The sequence below is a fragment of the Mustela putorius genome, unplaced genomic scaffold (genome assembly GCF_011764305.1).
Source record: "Mustela putorius furo isolate JIRA1106 unplaced genomic scaffold, ASM1176430v1.1 tig00003896_pilon_pilon_pilon, whole genome shotgun sequence".
In the NCBI taxonomy this organism is placed as follows: Eukaryota; Metazoa; Chordata; class Mammalia; order Carnivora; family Mustelidae; genus Mustela; species Mustela putorius.
The window spans coordinates 12264216-12282277 of NW_025422045.1; the positions used below are offsets into that span (position 1 = coordinate 12264216).

At 44.2% G+C, this 18062-nt stretch overlaps 1 protein-coding gene across 2 annotated transcripts in view; it reads left to right on the plus strand.

Moving 5' to 3' along the window:
- Positions 1–12450: 12450 nt before the first annotated feature.
- The window catches only part of GLCE (glucuronic acid epimerase), a 117523-nt gene continuing 111911 nt past the window's right edge, over positions 12451–18062 (plus strand). For both annotated transcript variants that reach the window (XM_004758596.3, XM_045067401.1), the window contains exon 1: positions 12451–12656. The gene's annotated coding sequence lies outside the window, so the exon portion shown is untranslated. The remainder of the gene's footprint in view (positions 12657–18062) is intronic.

Below are 18062 nucleotides of genomic sequence, written 5' to 3' on the forward strand. Positions count from 1 at the left end.
TATAGGAGCACAGAGACATAACAAGACATGATGTGTCTTGAAAAAAAGTAGGCATCTGGTCAGTGTTGGGGAATAGGTGTGAAAGATGGCCAGACAAGCAGGGAAGGAGGCTGGTGAAGTGAGTTGAAGTCACAGTGTAAAGGAGAATCATTGGCATCCCTTGCTATCCACCTTCCTGTGAGCTTCTCCTTCCTCACCCTGCTCTCTGCTTCTCCATGATTAAAATCTGCTCTGGGAAGTACCTGCTGTCAGTCATATACACTATAGTATAAATGAGATTATCTGTAGCCTGGAAGCCAGTGTAGTGTGCTCTTTCTTGGAGAGTTTTTTTTTGGTTTGTTTGTTTGTTTTGGGGGTGTGTGTGTGTTTTAGAAAATTTTATTTCAGCATATAAAACAGAAGGTTATTATGTCTCTCTAGGCTGTTGTGGAGATCCTTCCTATGGTCAATGACATCCTGGCCCACAGTGAGAGTCTTATGAAGAAACATCTACTATTCTTCACCAGAGTCAGAATCCTGGGCTGAAATAACCATTTGCGCAATTCAATGTGCCTGTACAGTCCCTGGTCCCTTTGAGCTCCCTTGGTATCTGGATGAGAGCTTAATTATCCCAAGAGCTGCCAATCATTTCTCCCAATTAAATACAGTATGCCCTGTAATGATCAACCTGTAGAGCTCTTACCTTTCACATATGACAAGCCAAACTCCCAGGCATGGGGCAGAATGTAAATGTTAACAATCTCATAGCTCATTGCCTATAAAAACTCTTTTATGGTGTCTAAGTAACAGGAGATTGTCCAGTGCCTGCAGCTAGAGTGGTAATTCCACCTCTTACCAGCTGAATGAGATGAGTGCTGATTCTCTACGTGAGAGCATGTAGGTTACAGTGATGTTCAGGGAAAGCCAGGTTTTACCAACGTGCTGACACCACAGTGTTGCCAGGGAGGAATGAGCATGTTTCCTTGGGTGATGGCTTTCTCTTCCCTTGTTGATTGTTGATTGGGGTCATATTCTGCCTGACCTGCTGGCTCACTGACACCCTTTCTTATCTCCCACTTGTTGTCATCCTTGAAGTCTACCTGGCCTGGTATTAGCAGGCAGTTGACTTCTCATTAAGCTCCATTCTTGCTGTTCTTCCTCAGGTTACTCTTCAAACCCCTCCTTCCTATCATCTCTCTCTGCCTGACCCCACAAATGGTCTCACTCTTTTCTCACTTCCTGAACTCGGGTTTCCTGATCTCCCACAGTGCTGATTGCTTTTTCTCCATGCTCTGCTGTCCTCTAACTTATTGCCAAGGCCACTATGTGTCTTCACTAAGTACAGGTCTACCTCAATCCCCCCCAAATAGTATTACCCCAGAAGACTGCCACTGCTGGGGCTACTGTTTCTGGACAAGGGCAGATCTTCTTGCCTTGTTCTCTTCATCCAAGCCTCTGCCTTGTGCTGCGGTCCCAATCTGGTCTATGTCTTATCCGTGCTCGAACCCCTCCCCTGCCCAATTCCTTTTGAAATGTTTCACTCCATTCCTTTGGAATTATGGCACCATCCTGCCCTCCCTATGCTGACTGTGCCCCAGAGGCTGAAGTTCAAGGGGGAACCCTAGTCTTAGGATCCCAAGACGTTCTCTTCTTATGCTCACCAAATATTAAGCTATGGCTGCTAATATCACCTTGAAGACCTTAATCTGGAATCAGACCCTTTTTCTGTCTCTCTTATTTCTGGTCACTTCACTTTATTCCCTGCATAGACCTTATGCGGCCATCTGCTGCTGGATCTGCCCAGAAACCTGCCCTATCATCAGTCAATGCTAGGGTGGACCAACTGCTATGACAAACAACCCCAAATCTTGGTTGCTTAACACATAACAGATTTATTTCTCACTCACATCAATTCAAGTGTTGACAGTCTACCACATGGTGACTCAGGGCCACCACTCCCATCCAGTGCCCCTCCATCTTCTCAGCCCTTGAAATCCTTAACTGGTTCCTCTCGATCCAGCCAGCCAGCAAATAGAAGGAGGTAGAGATAACAAAGGATATGTCGGGATGTTTTAGGACCTGGACAAAAGATGGTGTTCATTGCTTCTGCCCTTATACTGGCCAGAGCTAAATCCTAGGAAGTCCTCCTGGGTGCCAGGAGAAAATGGATTCCTTTGGTGTACAAGTGGCATTGTATCAGCTTACACAGTGGGGACATCTGGCGGTCTTCTCCCAATCCAGCCCACCTTGCCTGCTTCAGCTTATCATTCTGTCCAAAGCCTAGAAAGGACTAGACTTCTAAGAAGACGTCTCAGAGGTGATAGAAGATGTGGATCAGGGTTTCTGCCTTCCTACTCCATGAGCAGAAGGTGGATCCCAGCAGGTGAGTCCCTCTACCGAGAACCTCAGGCCCTATGTCATCTCACAAATCGGGCTCTTTCTGACAATGTCAGCCTTTCATTTCTTTCAAGAAATAGTCTCTTTTCCCTCCTGGGGACTTGTTCAGAGAAGAGATACTCAAGTGATAGGTGCTTCGCAAATATCTAGATAGGGGTGGGATGGCATGAAGGATAATTTAGACAAAACAATGTAGATTGCCATGGAAACAATCTTTAGAACACACTGGGGAGAAGGAATCATTGTTAACGTGGTTCATTTTTGCAGAGATATCCAATCACCAAATTCAATTCTGGGCCTTTGTGATAGAAAAACAGCTATTTTGAGTTGCTGCCTAGGCATTTTGCAGTATGACAATTCTGCTCACACCAAGAGTCTGGATATTTAGATAACCTGAGCTTTGGATTTCTCCCCCAAGTTTTCTTGGCAGATTCCTACCCTCCTGCTTTGCTTTTCCTGAGGCACCTTTTAAAATAACTACTTAAGGGCCCCCTGGGTGGCTCAGTCAGTTAAGCATCCGACTCCTGATTGTGGCTCAGGTCATCATTTCAAGATTATGAGATCAAGCCCCATGTCAGGCCCCAAGCTCAGCCAGCAGTCTGCTTAAGGATTCTCTCTCTGTCTCTGCCCTCCCTGCTGCTCTCTTTCTCTCTCAAAATTAATAAATAATAGCTTTTTTTTTTTTTTTTTTTACAAGAGAGGGAACACAGCAGAGGAGTGGGAGAGGGAGAAGCAGGCTTCCTTCTGAGCAGGGACCCCGATGTGGGGCTCGATCCCAGGACCCTGGGATCATGACCTGAGCTGAAGGCAGACACTTAATGACTGAGCCACCCAGGCGCCCCAATAAATAATATCTTTAAAAAAATTTTTTAAGTAATAAAATAAAATAACCACTTAAGAGCTGAGCCTGTGAAAGTTTGCCCCAACTACCTTATACATTATAGGTGCTTGCTACCTTGCTCTCTTATTTCCTGCTCACTCTTGACCTGGAACCCAGGTCTGTCCTTCCCCCAGCTCATTGCCCACCCCCAACCCTCATTCTGGGATCTGGATCTAATAAATCTTGTGACTCTACTTCCTTCATGTGAGTATATCTTTGACTGTACTGTCAATGATCCTATAGGTTTCACTTCCCCAGAGTGGGAGCTTGGATGCTGAAGGAGCTACCTGCTGACTCCATGTGGGTGGCTGGTACCCCCTCATTTGGTGGCTCATAGCTACAGAGCTAATTCAATATCCTATCTCCCAGCTTCCCGACACAATCTTTCATTCAAGCTACCTTCAAGATGCTGGGTTGTTATAACCACAGAGCACAAGCTGGTTTTCAGGGAACCTTTTCTTACCCATCTAATAATCTTTAATGAAGATAATGCTTTAATTAAGGTAACTTACTGTTTCCCTGTTGGTTAACTTGAAATCAGTGAAAGGTCAAGTTTCCATTAACACAGTGCATTTACTAGGCTATTCCAGAAGGATTATTATTCTGACAGCCGAGGCTTATAAGAATATCAGAAAAATACATATTTAGTTGAAATGCGAACAAGGAAAATGAGAGGCTCATCTTTTATATTGCATGGAAAGGAGAAAAGAAACCATCCTTAATTACCGAGAAACAGTTTTTCTCTGACTTTTCTGCCCCAACATATGTGAAAAAGTCTATAGATGTGGATAATTCTTGGTCAGTAATAATGATTCAATGTCAAATACCTAAACAAAACCTCTAGGGGTTACGAACAAACAGATGCTACTAAAGAAATGTCAGAAGAAGGGCCATGGCTTTTGCAAGGGAGCCCTCAGAGACGTCGGGTCATCACAGTGCAGATGCTGGGCCTCCACCTGGCAGGTGTGTAAATGTGGTGTCTGTCAAGGTTATCTGCTTGCTTCTTTCACGAGGCTCTATCCCTGCCCATTCCCCAGTCTCCCGGGCTTCCTGGGGAAAGCTGGATGTCCTCCTCATTGGAAGAGAAAGCCATAGTCTAAGCTTGTGACCCCAGAAACCAGCTGGATCACGAGTCATGCTTCATGCTTGCTCTGGACTTCCGGAGAATGGATTTGTGCTCTCTTGTCTCCTTTCCTTGTCCCTGGTCTTCCCAGTGCATGAAATGTGTGGCCAATCTGCTTGCCTGCTTGCCTTGATAGAATTATGATACTTCTTTCTTCCTTCCTTTCATTTCTTCCTACAAACATGTGTTAAGCACGTACTGTGTACTAGGCAGTCCCTCTGGTCTCTCCAGTGTTTCTTTGTGTATCTCTCTTCCCTCTCTGGGACTTTTCTGCTTCCCACTTTCCTTTCTCCTGTCCTCTACCTCTCTTTGACCTCAAAACCTACTCTGGGGGAAGTTCATCTATCAGCTGTGTGTACCTTAGTGGCTGTGTTTCTCCTCCTGGAGGAATTAGCCTTTGACATTTGATCTTTCATTGTTGTAGCAAATGGTTCCCTGTTCATGAAATTTTCAACATCAATTTGCAAGCAGGGGAGATATTTGCAAAATAGAGGACCTTCACAAAACCTTAGAGTCCCACCATCTGGTGACCACCCACTTGGAATATGCATGAGGTTGGCCCTTTCCTTGACTCCTTTTTGTGATCAAATCAGAGACCAGAATTGACTGATCTTAGAAAAACATGCTAACATTGCTTTTCGGATAAAGCTTCAGATTCTTTCCACAGCACCTAAGACCCTGCATGGTGTAGCCTCCTACTTAACTTTTTATTTACACCTTGCAGGAAAGCCACATTGGAATTTGTTCAGATGTTTGGTAGAAATAAGTGTTCTACTTGTCAACCCCTTCCGCCATGCTAACTCCTCCTCCTGCGGCAGGTGTCATTTTAAATGTTGCTTCTTCCAGGAAACCTTCTGTGACTTCTAGGAACCTAATGAGACTGGGATTAGTTTCCCTGATACATGATTTCACAACACCCAGTAATTGTCTAGCACCTATCACGATCATCTTTAGTTGTTTCATGGAAGCCTACCTCACTGACTGGTCTTCACATTTCACTTATCTATTATTCTGCACCAAGTGTCAGGCAGAGTGCTGGGCTCATAGTAAATATCTGTGGAATGTATGCGTGACCAAACATACTCTGTCTCTAAGTAAACCCTCATCCAGAGTTCCCTTACTATTTACTAATTTAAAAAAACCTAAAAAACTGATTAGTTCTGCTCTGCTGGGTGGTCACTTACTATTGAGGTCATCTCATCTCAGGCAGACTCTGTACTTGGATTCTGCTCTCACTGTCTCATACCTGGGCTTTGTCCACTGGGGTCCAACCTGTGAGATCGTTCTGGATTAATCTTCCTCAAACACCGGTTTAACCAGATCACTCTGCTGCTAAAAACTTCTGATGTGGAGTTGGCTACAGAAGAAAGCTCAGCCTCAGCCTGGCCTTGAAGCCTGTCTGTAATCTGACTCTGACCTATATTTCTGTGTTTGCTTACTTTGTAAAGGGAATTGTTTGTTCCACCAAACATTTTCACACACTGACTCTAAGCTTTCATTGATAGTATGTGCTCTGTCCAGAAGCTCTCCCTCTTATTCTGTTATCAAACTTCTAACCATCCTGAGAGTACAGCTCATATCCCACTTGCTCTGTATTGTGGTCCTAGTCACCTGTATTAGGACTCTTTCAGTTGCAAATAGTGAGGCAGACCCCAAACTGGCTTAAGTAAAAAAAACATTATTAGTTCATGTCATCTACAAGTCCATGATAGACTTTAGGTAAAACATTGTTAGTAATCTTTGTCTCTTCCGATTCTGCTGATGATTCTTCTTTTTTTTTTTCCCTCTCTTTTTTTTGTTTTTTTTCCCAAGCAGGCTCCATGCTCAGTGTAGAGCCCAGTATGGGGCTTGAACTCACAACCCTGAGATCAAGACCTAAACTGAGACCAAGAATTGGATGCTTAGGTGACTGAGCCCTCAGGCGCCTCTCTGCGGATTATTCTAATCTACCGATTTCACTCTGTTAGAACAGGTGACATTAAGGTCCATGTGGTAGCCCCAGAAACTCAGGGCTTACATCCTACCAACTTGACAACCTCAGGGAACACAAACTTACCTTTCTTAAAAGTTCTCACTGAAGTCCCAGAGAAGGGAGGGTCACAAGTCCATCCTAAACCTGTTGCTATGTTTATGATTAAACAAATCTGGGTCATGGGTCCATTCCTGGGACCCATGGGTGGGGTCAGCCTCACAGACCTTCATGCACAGAGAGTGACAATCGGGTGGCTCCCCAAAGGAAAATTGAGATACCATCACCACAAGAAGGAGGAATCAGTGCTGGGAGGCAAAAGACAGCCTAAATCCATTCTATCCTTCCAAATACGAGTGGTCTATCCTGGTTCCAAATTCTGTTGCTCTTTTTGTCTCCCCTACTCCTGTATTTGTTTCCCTAGATCACTAGATGGCTGCCACAATCACAGACACCACAAAGTAATGCCAGAATTCCAAGCAGAAGGGCAAGGGGAGCAGGTGGAGAGAGGACTTTTCCAGGGAAAGGAAAGCTTCCTTAGAGGCCATCCAAGATATTTGGATCACTTGGCAAGGAGGCAGGGAAAATGAGTATCTGGCAGAGAGGAACAGAATAGCTGAGATTGGATTAGTTTGGATGAGAGATTTGTTACTGGGACTGAGCACATCGCTGAACAAAAGCAGGGTTTTGTTAGAAGGAAGGGGTGAGGTCCTTGCCCTTGGCTGGGTCACCAAGAGTGGCTGCCTAGGATACTTTTTTTTTTTAAGATTTTATTTATTTATTTGACAGGCAGAGATCACAAATAGGCAGAGAGGCAGGCAGAGAGAGAGGGGGGAAGCAGGCTCCCTGCTGAGCAGGGAGCCCGATGGTGTCATGACCTGAGCCAAAGACAGAGGCTTAATCCACTGAGCCACCCAAGTGCCCCTGCCTAGGATACTTTTTAATCAACTTATCTGCCAGCGATTGGGAACTCACTACATGCAAGACGCTGTATATTTCTGATTCTCTTCTAGTCCATTTGACTTTTTCTTTTTAATGCCAGGAACTGTGGCTTATACTTTGCATCTTTACATTGCCTTGCACTTAGTAGCTGTTCAATAAGTATTGGCTGAGTTTTAAAATTTGATGATGAGGGGTTGAGAGAAGGGTCTAGAATTCAGTCTTTCTAGGATCTTATGTAAAGACTTCATTTTTGCCCTCCTGCTAAAGGAAATGGAAGCTCACCACATCTGTGTTCCAGTCATTTGAATCATGGAGATGCAAATGAACCTCAAATAGATCTTCTTGGCTGTAAGTTCTCTCTCAGTCAACTTGTAAATTACTTGCTTCTTCGTCTGTATGGCCCATCTATATAGTTCTTACATATGTAAAATGAATTTAGACAGGCAGTGTAGGTAATTTGGCTAACTGGTCTCCTTTTTCAAGGGCTTTTCCGCATTTTTTATTTAATAGGGAAATTGCTCTCCCACTGAATCTCAATTCACAATGTTAAGACTTCAGAAACACAGGTTTTTATTCAGAAGGAATTTCAATCTTCTTGCTGTCAAACACACTCTGCTCTCACATGGGCACTTAGTGGTGTCAGGATGTCAATTTAATTTTGACAGGGCCCCTATCGATGGAATGTTCAACTTTTCATATGTAGTTAATATGGATGGGTAAGAGGATGTTTGAGGGGTTTTTTTTCCTCTCTGTTTTCATGGAAACATATACTTTCCCATAAAATCGGATGACTGTAGTATGTATGAAGCACTGAAGGCTTTTTCGAGTGCAAAGTTTCTCAACTGTTCAAGACCTAAATGCTCTAAATAGTCTGAAGGCACTGGAATCTTTGTTCCCACTAAGAAATGGTTTCTTCCACTTTCTTTTGGAGCAGCACCTCTTGAACTGTAGATGTAGCAAATATGGCTACAAACTCAGCGTTCCTTGCCCTTGGGGGACGTTAGTGCCCAATGGTTGGCAGGATGTGAGTTTTTAGATTTTTGTCTGGGAGTAGGAGAAGACCAAACTACTCTAACAACACTTGTATTAGCTATCTATTGCTCCATAATAAATGATGTGAAAAGTGAACTGGCTTAAAACAAGAGAGGTGCCTTATCTCCCACCGTTTCTGTATGGAATATGAAAGAGGCTTAGCCAGATGGTTCTGGCTGAGGTCTCTCATGAGGTTATGTCAAGTTGTTGGCTGGGGTTTTAGGCATCTGAAGGCTGAACTGGGACTAGGGTTTCCAAAATGGCTCACTCATGTAGCTATTGGCTAGAGGCCTAGGTTTCTTGCCATGTGGGCCTCTGGTTGAATGTCCTTATGGCATAGCAGCTGGCTTCCTCCAGAGTGAGTGATTAAAGAGAAAGACCACAGAAGAAATGCAATGGCTCTCACAACCTAGTCTCAGGAGTCATCCATGGTCACTTCTGCAATTGTCTCTGTTAGATGTGAATCAGTAGGTCTAGCCCACACTCAGGCGGAGGGGAATGAAGGGGAATTTGTAGACATACTTTTTTGATTTTCCACTACAACTTTCTTGATTTTTTGCCTTTGTGACTGGGTATCTGCAAAAAATAAACCAAACTCAGAGATTTAGTACATGGTCCGCAAATAGACAGATGAGTACTGCCCCTTCATTCTGGGGGTAATTTATACATAATTGCAGCCTTCCAACCTAATGAGGTAGGTGCTTCCCCAAAAACTGCACAGGGGTGGAATGAAGGTTGGGTCTGAGAGAGCCGGATTTCTATGCCCCTCATGAATATGCAGTGGTCAAGAAGAGGTAGCTCAAGAAGGGGAAGAGGTAGCTTTTCCCAGGGCACGCTCAGAGAGTGGGGCACCAATAAGGATGGATTTGGGCTGGGGAAAGGAGTGTTTAGTTGCACTCACCTAGACGGGTAGGTCAGATAGAGGTGGCAGATGGCAAGAGCTGGGTGAGAAGCTCTCTGGTTCTGCTCTGCTGCTGGTTGGCAAAGACCAGCCACAGATGGTAAGAGTGAAGCTGTGAGCAGACTCCAGTCCTAGGATCAAGCAAGTGCCAACACTCTGCTGAAATCACCCGCAGGACCACCAAGAGATGTGAGCATTCATGGGCGGAATTCTCTGCTTAGATCCCAAAAACAGAGACCATGGCAGTTCCGGCTCCTTGGCAGCTCTTGAGTGTACGTAAGGAAGGAAGCACTTAGGACCAGATGGAGAGGTTGGGAGACAGAGTGGGACTGTCAGGCCACAGAGTGAAGCGTCATGCCACAGAGACAGATGGCAAGAGGGGTACCCCTGTCTCCAGTGACTTTAGTGCCTTTTCAGTACTCATCTGCCTGTGAACCCTTCACATAGGTCCTCTTCAAGGGCTTCTACTTCCAAAGCATTTTAATGTAGAAGTTGAATGTAAGTGTTCTAAGCTGGAGTCCAGGATAATAGTCTCTTTCCTCACATTTAGATAAACCCTGGTTTCTGATACACTGATTGATGAGGGAATCATACAGTGGTATTATAAGTTATGAAACTGTGCATTAGAGGGAAGATGCCACATAGGGACAGAGTCAAGAAGAGTTTTCTTTCCAGAATATTCCTGCCATTAAGATACCAGTGCAAGAGAAAAGGTAGGAAACATAGAAAGCACACAGATTTATACCTCAAGATACAGATCTACTATATATGTCATTAGCCTCCTAAAGACATTCAGTGGTTCTGCTGGTATCACCTTTAGGCACAGGTGGGAGGGGCCTGCTTTAAGGGGCTCTGTTCTGGCCCTTCTCCAGCTGCATTCCCACATACTGAGCAAGAGGCCATCAAGCCAAAGGAGTGTGTCCATCTGGAGCCAATTTCACCTCTTCTGACCTTGCTCCAGGTACCCAGAAGCCAGAATTCCCTGTCCGAAAGGCCATGAGCCCACTTCCAGGGCCTGCGTGGGCTTCTCCTCTAGATCTTCTGATATGTACTCCTGGAGTGGCCAAGAAATGACAGTTTTGTAGAGGGAAAAGTGGACATGTGGGCTAGAGTGCCTACGGGGTGTGGGCCTTAACTGGCTGTGGGAAGTGAAGTGGGGAAGCCTTCCCTGTGTGAAAACCAGCTCTCCCTGTTCTAGCAAGGAACTCTGAGAAGTCCTAGAATTCTAAGTTCAAACCTAAGTTTGGTCTTCCAAACTGTATTGAAAGTATATTTTCAAGGTGAAAGGATACACACACACATATTAAATTTCACAGTTTGTTAGCTTCTTTTATAAACTTTACATATTTATATATATGACTGCGGGCTTCTATATGTAGCCTTTTTGTGGACCCTACAAATGTCAGGGTTGGTTCTGGCTACCCATTTAATACCGTTTAATACAGAACCAAGTTGAATCAGCTTGGCTTGGTTTGGAAGGCCTTTTAATATTGATTCCTCTCTAATCTTACCTCCCACTGCTGTTCTGCAGGAATCTTCCATCAACCAAACTGGTCGACCCATAGCCAGTCTCTGCTCACATTCTTTCCTCTCTGCTCGGTGCACACTATTGTTCTCTAAAAGGCCTCCACTTCTGTCCTGCATTTGTATGGGCCACACTACTGTTTTAAGACCCAGCCTCATAGTCACATGTCAGATTCCACTGGCCTCTTCTAAAGGCTCTTGTCTGAGCCACTTACTGGCATTCAAAGTGTGCAATTACGTGTGGCCATTTTTTCTTATAATGGACAAGGAATGGCTATAAGATTAAGGAAACATCAATACATAATCATTTTTGGACCAAAAAAGGGGACCACCCCTTTTTTGCACCCCCCCAAAGTCAGAGGGGTAGCTAGGGAATGAGAAGAATGTAGTTAGGCAGGGACCCAAGGAGGAGATAGCCAGCATTGTCAAAAGCTGCAGAGAGCTCCGGTGGGAAAGATGCCCAAAAATAGAATATTTGCCCATTAGAAAAGAGGTCTTTTGTGACCATTGAGAGAAGAATGTGTGGGTGAAACCAACATTGTAGTGGGAAAAATAAGAGATGAGAAAGTGGAGACAGCAAATATACTTCAGTGTCTCTCAAGAAAATGGGACTCGTCGAAAAGATAGAGTAGCTTTAACAGGGTGGAAGAAGTAGGGTTGGTTTTGTTCTGTTCAAAGGTTGGAGGAGACTGTATTTGTAGGAGAAAAGAGCCAGATTAGAAGGAAAATTGATAATGGGGAAAGAAAGGATAGATGATTCAACAAAATCTGGGAATGGCTGAGATCCAGTGCACAGGTGTAGGGGTTAACCTTGATGAGGAGAAAGCTCGATTCTTCCTGTGGGTAAGGGAAGGAAGGAGGGAAGACGAATGAAGGCTACAGGATAGGCTAATAATGGAGTGATTGGACTTACTGGTGAAGAGATTGGCTGTCATTGCAGAGAATAGGCTAAGGAAGTCCGAATTTTCTAGGGTGGGTCCAGATATCAAATATTCAAATATCACATTCTTTATTCATTTCTTTTACTTTTGTTCAGTGTCCTGCATGTACCAGACACTGGGGTCTACAGTGATGCGACTTTTCATGCAATTTTGTAATTTGTTATACTGGGACTCAAGTGAGATTTACTTTTTACTCTCCTAGAAGGCTTGAAGTAGAAATAAATGCACGAATCAGAAGGGTCCTTTGTCAGACCAGATGTCCCGACTTGGGGTTTGGAAAACACTGGCATCTCAACAATGGTGCCCTGTTTGAGGCGGAGAGGGAAGAGAGGAGAGATAGGGGGAAGGTTTACACCGGGGTAACCCCAGGAGAGTGCGCCTTCAGCCGGGAGGTGCGAATCTTCTGTGTACTTCGGGCCGCGTGTAACCAAGGGTAACGGCGCCTCAGCCTACACCAGTGTGAAGACCCGTTTCTTCCCTGAACCAGGTGTATCTACGGAGGCTGAGCAGGACCAGACAGACACATACCCAGCCTCGCCAACCCAGATACCTTGCCGCGATTCGCCACGGCCTCTATTTAAGGTTACTGCTCCTTTTGCCCCTAGTTAATTGGGAGGGGCGGGGGAGGGGAGAAGCGGTGGGCGGGACGAATCCCTTTTCTATTCTGCAACTGGTCGCAATGGGCTCCGAGTCCCGCCTCCTGCACCGCCGCCGACAGGCTCTGCGGGCTGTCACTCGAGCCGCCGCGGCCGCCCCTCGCCGTGGCTGGGATCTCGCGGGAAGAGCGGCGGGCACGGCTGTAGCTTGGTCTCCCGGCTGCGCGCGAAGCGGGAGGGTTCTCCTCACACAAGCGCTTCCTCGCGGAGAGGTTGGAGCTGCGGCAGTCGCAGGCCTGGGCCGCCCCTTCCCTGCCGCCGCCTTCTTTTTCCTCAGGGCTCCTCGGTCCGCTCGCCCTCCGGCGCTCCCAGGTAAGGAAGCCCGGAGCGCGTCTCGGCTGCGAAGCGGTCGTGGCGCGGGGACTCTGAGCAACCGGGGTGGGCTGGCTCCCGACGGGGGCGGCTCCGCGGGCTGTTCGGCGCTGCCGGGTGGGCGCGAGGCTTAGCGGGGCTCGAGAGTGCGGGGGGCACGAGGCGGCGGGGTGGGACCCGAGTGCGGGCGCCCAAGGGTGATGTGGCGGGTCCCGGGGCTCCTGAGGCGATGGGGCGGTTTATGGGGGGCTTCTTGAGGCTCTTCCAGCTTGGCCTGGGGGGTGGGTGGTGGCGCACAGGGTCCCACTTCGGGGTCAAGGGAGATTTGCCAGGGTCTTGGGGTTCCTCGAGGTGTCGTAGCGGGGTTTCACAACAAGGGGTCCTCCTACCGCTGTCGCAGGCTCTTTGGAGGCAGAGAATTTAGCAGTTCCTAAGTCTCTGAAGGGGCAGATCATTGGGGTCTTGGGGGTCCTTTGAGCGGGAGCGTTTCACATCCGTGGGTGACAAAGCAGCGTATTAGGGTTCCGGGGAGGGGGCTCTGTTTATCCGGGTCTCGGGGCGAGAGGGCGATGTGGTCTGGGTCCTGCAGGGGCCGGGCCGCCTTGGTGGGCTGCTGGGGGCGGAAGGGTGTTCGGCTGAGACCGGCGTCTCCCCTGGGGTTTCTGCTTTGCCCAGAGGGGGGCGGTAACTTGACATGGTCTCCGGTCTTTAAAGGGGTGACAGGGCGAGTTAGCGGGTCTCCGGGAGATCTCGAATGGAGGGCGCGGCTCAGCAGGCACTACTGGGTCGGCTCGGGGTAGGAGGGGGGGTGGGGGGTCTAGGGGCATCCATCCGGAGCCAGCCCAGTAGACAGTCTGTGGCTGGTCGGCATCCTGGAACAGGTCTCTTTCTCCGTGAGATTGATTTGGTGCTCAGTGGGAGGACTGATCGCGTTGTTTCTTAGTTGGAGAAATCGTGGGTTTGTTCTGCAGTTTTCTGTTCCCTGCCCCGGGCTCCCTGTGGGGGCGTGCTGGTCTCGCTGCTCTGGGAACGAGAGAGTGGCCGCACCTTAGGTTCTCTAGGGGGCGAGTCTCCTAAGGTTGGGCGTGCCAGCCGCTGAAGAAAGGGAAGGCTGTGTGGTTTTGGCTTCTCTTTCCTAGATAGTCGGCTTATGCTGATCCTGCATTATTAGATCTGTCCTGAAGTCGTGCCTGAGTGGTAGGCAGTCGAGTAGGAATGGGAGGTGTGTTCTGGGTTCCCTCTGTCCTTTGAAAAACGTTCGTGCAGAGGGGTAACTTGAAGTTGAGTCTCCAAATAATGTATTGGAATATGAAGTCCCAGAGCTAGAACTCTGCAGAAGCCTCATTTGAGACCTCTAAGGATGGCTAACAGCTCTTTTAGAGAATCCTGCAAAACAGTTTTATTGTTAAGGTTGAGTTAATCTTGTCTTTAATGCAGAGTTCTTGGTAACTAGCCCAGACTCTGGTGAAATTCAAGTAAAATGACCTATGTGTATGTGTATATGGTTTAAAAAAAATAAATAAATGTATGGCTTGGGAAGTCTGCATTTGCTTGACAGTTCTTCAGGTTAGATAGCAACTTCATCACAGAGGCCTGTAAATGAAGTCTGATGTGACAGGGGGTTGAGCCCATATTAACAGTAATTCTGTCATTTTGGGTAAACAGACAAATTTGATTATGCCAAAGCAAAGAATTTTGCCTGCCTTAGTCTTTTTCTTAGTAATAGTTTTTTAAGATTGAGATTTCTTTTTATTTTAGAATCAAAAAGATTAGGAATAATGTACCTAATCCTTGAGTATTGCAGTCATTTAAAAAAAGGGAGGGATCCCACATAGCAATATTTAACCCATTGAGGAGCCTAAGCTTTTTGTTTTGTTTTCATCTTTGCCAGGTTGACTTTTATAGCTATCAAAATTGATCAATTGAGCAGATACTCGGTTGGAACTACAGCCAGAAAACCTGAAACAGACCTTTGTTCTCCTCATTATTTTTGGAAGATGAATAATTAAGCAAATTTCAGTAACTTTTTAAAGCAGCTTATATGATTTCTAAGTAAACATACTGAGCAGTCAACAAATATTTGATTAGGAGGTATCACAGCACTGGAGGTACAGTGATTCCAGCTCACATATAACCTATATTGAGAGAAAAAAAATAAAATGAATATATAAAATAATTGACATACTGATAATGAAGAAACAGGTACTTGGGGTTCAGCTCACTTTTTAAAAAAATAACCCTTGAATAATAATATAATCGATGCCCGTTGTAATAACAAGAAACCAAATAAGGTAATGATCTGCCTTCTGAATTATTAAAGACTGAATTATGATCAGCACAGTTTGGATGTTAATTATATGTTGACTCTGAGCAGTAGCACCTTTTGTTACATAAGCATTAAAATGTCTGTAAGGATACATACACATCGAATTTACAAGTATTTGGGGGATTCTTTAAGAGAGGGTTATACAGGCGTGGAAGAGAGCTATTAATTTTAGGCTTTACTATTTGAACCTATTTCAGTGAGTGGACATAAGTGCAAATTAGAGAAGTCTAAAATTTAAAACATTTTGGTAACTATGCAAATTTCTGAAATGTACAGTATTTATAAGGCATTTTGTGAGTGTTGCTAGTTCACTGTGTGTAGTGAAGGAAAAAGTGTATTTCAAGAATCTGATAATTATAGGGGGTGGGGAGCACAACAGAATAAGAATACTGAGACCTAAGTAAAATGTTAAAACATGTTAAAGATGTTGGATATTTAAGTATATAAAGATAAATTAATTCAAGACCTTTCTTTTTTCAAATTTAATTATTTCCAAGTTTGAGAAGGGAAGTTTTTCAACTCCTTAGACAGAAATACCTTGTGTCTCTGTGTTGGGGGTAGAGGTGTTCTTATTGGTGCACAGACTTCAGGAAGAGATTTCTTTTTGTCAAATGTATGGGTACATCTACTAGATTTGTTTTTCTTCTGAGGCATATGAAACATAATAATTTTATGGTTATTACTATAATTTAGTATTAGTTTTTATATTTCATTATTGTTATACTGAAAATGGGACTACCAGAATGGCTCTTGGATTGTCATTCAAAATTCTAGAATTAGAAACATGATGTACTAAAGCAATTTCTAGAAAGGAAATCATAAGGCATGGATCCCAGTCTTCACTGTCCTACTAACATATAACCAGGGTAATTTTTTAGACTCTTAGGGCCTCGGTTTCCATATATACAAAATTAAAGAGAAGTCCCTGTTAGTAATCAGTATAAGCTCCAATTCCAAGGATGCTATCGCATTGATTTTGATGTTGCATGTCAGCAGTGTTACATCTACAAAAAGGGATAGATGTCTGAAGAGTAGCTGGTTCTCAGGATACAACTAGTTCCATGTAATTTTCATGTATGATATGTAATTTTAGAAACCTCTTCCTTTTTAAGATACATAGGAAATATTTAATTCCAGAATATACAATCAAAGGTAAATGATTTTCTTTTGATAATTTAGCTTTATTTGTTAAAGCATTATTATTTTTATTTCCGATTTCTGGTTGAGTATCTGTGTGATGATGTAATGTCCTTATTTAACTTGGAATTGTAGAATCAGGTTTGTAGTGGTTGACCCCCTTTAATCCATCTTTTACACTCCTGCCAAGGTGACTTTTCTAAAATGCAAATCTATTCAAAGCTTCTTTCTTAAAATCCATACTTCTTGTTTACCTACAGTACATATTTAGTTTTTAAAAAACTGAGTAAAATTTTAATTTATAAAATAATATTTTATAAAATTTATTAAAAAGATTAATATTTTATAAATAAAATTATTTTATATAATAATTATATAATTTATTTTTTATATAATAATTTATTTTTAGGTGTTCTTCATATAAATAATTATTTATTTGACAGAGATCACGAGTAGGCAGAGAGAGGAGGGGAAGCATGCTCCCTGCTGAGCAGAGAGTCCAACGTGGGGCTCGATCCCAGGACCCTGAGATCGTGACCTGAGCTGAAGGCAGAGGCTTAACCCTCTGAGCCACCCAGGCGCCCCGGGCTTTCTTTAATAAAATAAGATACTTTGCCCTTATACCTACGACCACAAGCTGATATTAGATCTGTAGTTCTTATTCTCATATTTAAAAAGTAAGACTCCCGGTACTATAGGAGTTAAGGGTTGCTCCATTATACTTGCAGATTTTGAGGCAACCACTAATTCCTGTAACTAAAATATAAGAGAGTTATAAACTAATTTGGGTATTTCAGATCTTGGATATCAGTGATTGGTAGATTTTTTACCTTGGCTGCTTTTTGTATGGGACATGATTGTTGCCAACGTTTGTGTGTCTTTAGATTGTTTATTGGCTGAAGATTTATTAACTTGCTCAGGATCATTATCTACTAAGCAACAGGCTATAACTAGATTCAGGTCTGTTGTACTCCTGGTTCTATGCTTTTCCAAATACTCTACAGTGCTTTCTGAATATGACGCCTTACTCAGTGTATTAAAATTATTGTTTTTTTTTTTATATTTTATTTATTTGACACAGAGAGAGACACAGTGAGAGAGGGAACACAAGCAGGGGGAGTGGGAGAGGGAGAAGCAAGCTTCCCACTGAGCAGGGAGCCGGATGCAGGACTCAGGATCCTGGGTTCATGACCTGAGGTGAAGGCAGATGCTTAAAGACTGAGCCACCCAGGTGTCCCCAGTGTATTAAAATTATTAATAGATATTTTATTCATTTTACAAATTGAAGAAGCTAGGTTGTAATGTTTATTCATTCAGTTTTTTCAAAAAAAGCTAGAGAAGGGCTCCTGGGTGGCTCAGTGGGTTAAGCCGCTGCCTTTGGCTCAGGTCATGATCTCAGGATGCTGGGATCGAGTGCCACATCGGGAATCTCTGCTCAGCAGGGAGCCTGCTTCTCTCTCTCTCTGCCTGCCTCTCTGTCTACTGTGAACTCTCTCTGTCAAATAAATAAATAAAATCTTAAAAAAAAAAAAAAGCTAGAGAATTTGAGATTGTTTGGACGTTAGAGATCATTTAATCCAACTTCATTTTAGCATGTGAGGGAACTCATGCATGCAAGATTGAATGACTTGCTCAAGGTCATGTAGCTAATTGGTTAAGATTTTCTTTGTTAAGTTAGTTATACACATTGGTGTTACAAAAGCATTATTTGAAAGGAATACCAGGTGCCTAGTCCTGTCTCCTCCCTATAACAGGGGGAAAAAAAAAAAAAAGCCTGGAGTGGTTTTTAGAAAAGTGATGTTGAGGATCTCAGAGTCTTAAGGACATGGCTCAGAGAAAATCCAGACTTTGGATCATGACACGTGGAGATGCCTCAGTGCCTTTACTCACATAGTTCCCTCATCTTGGTTTCTTCCCTTCCTCTTTTTCTTTTTAAAAATCTA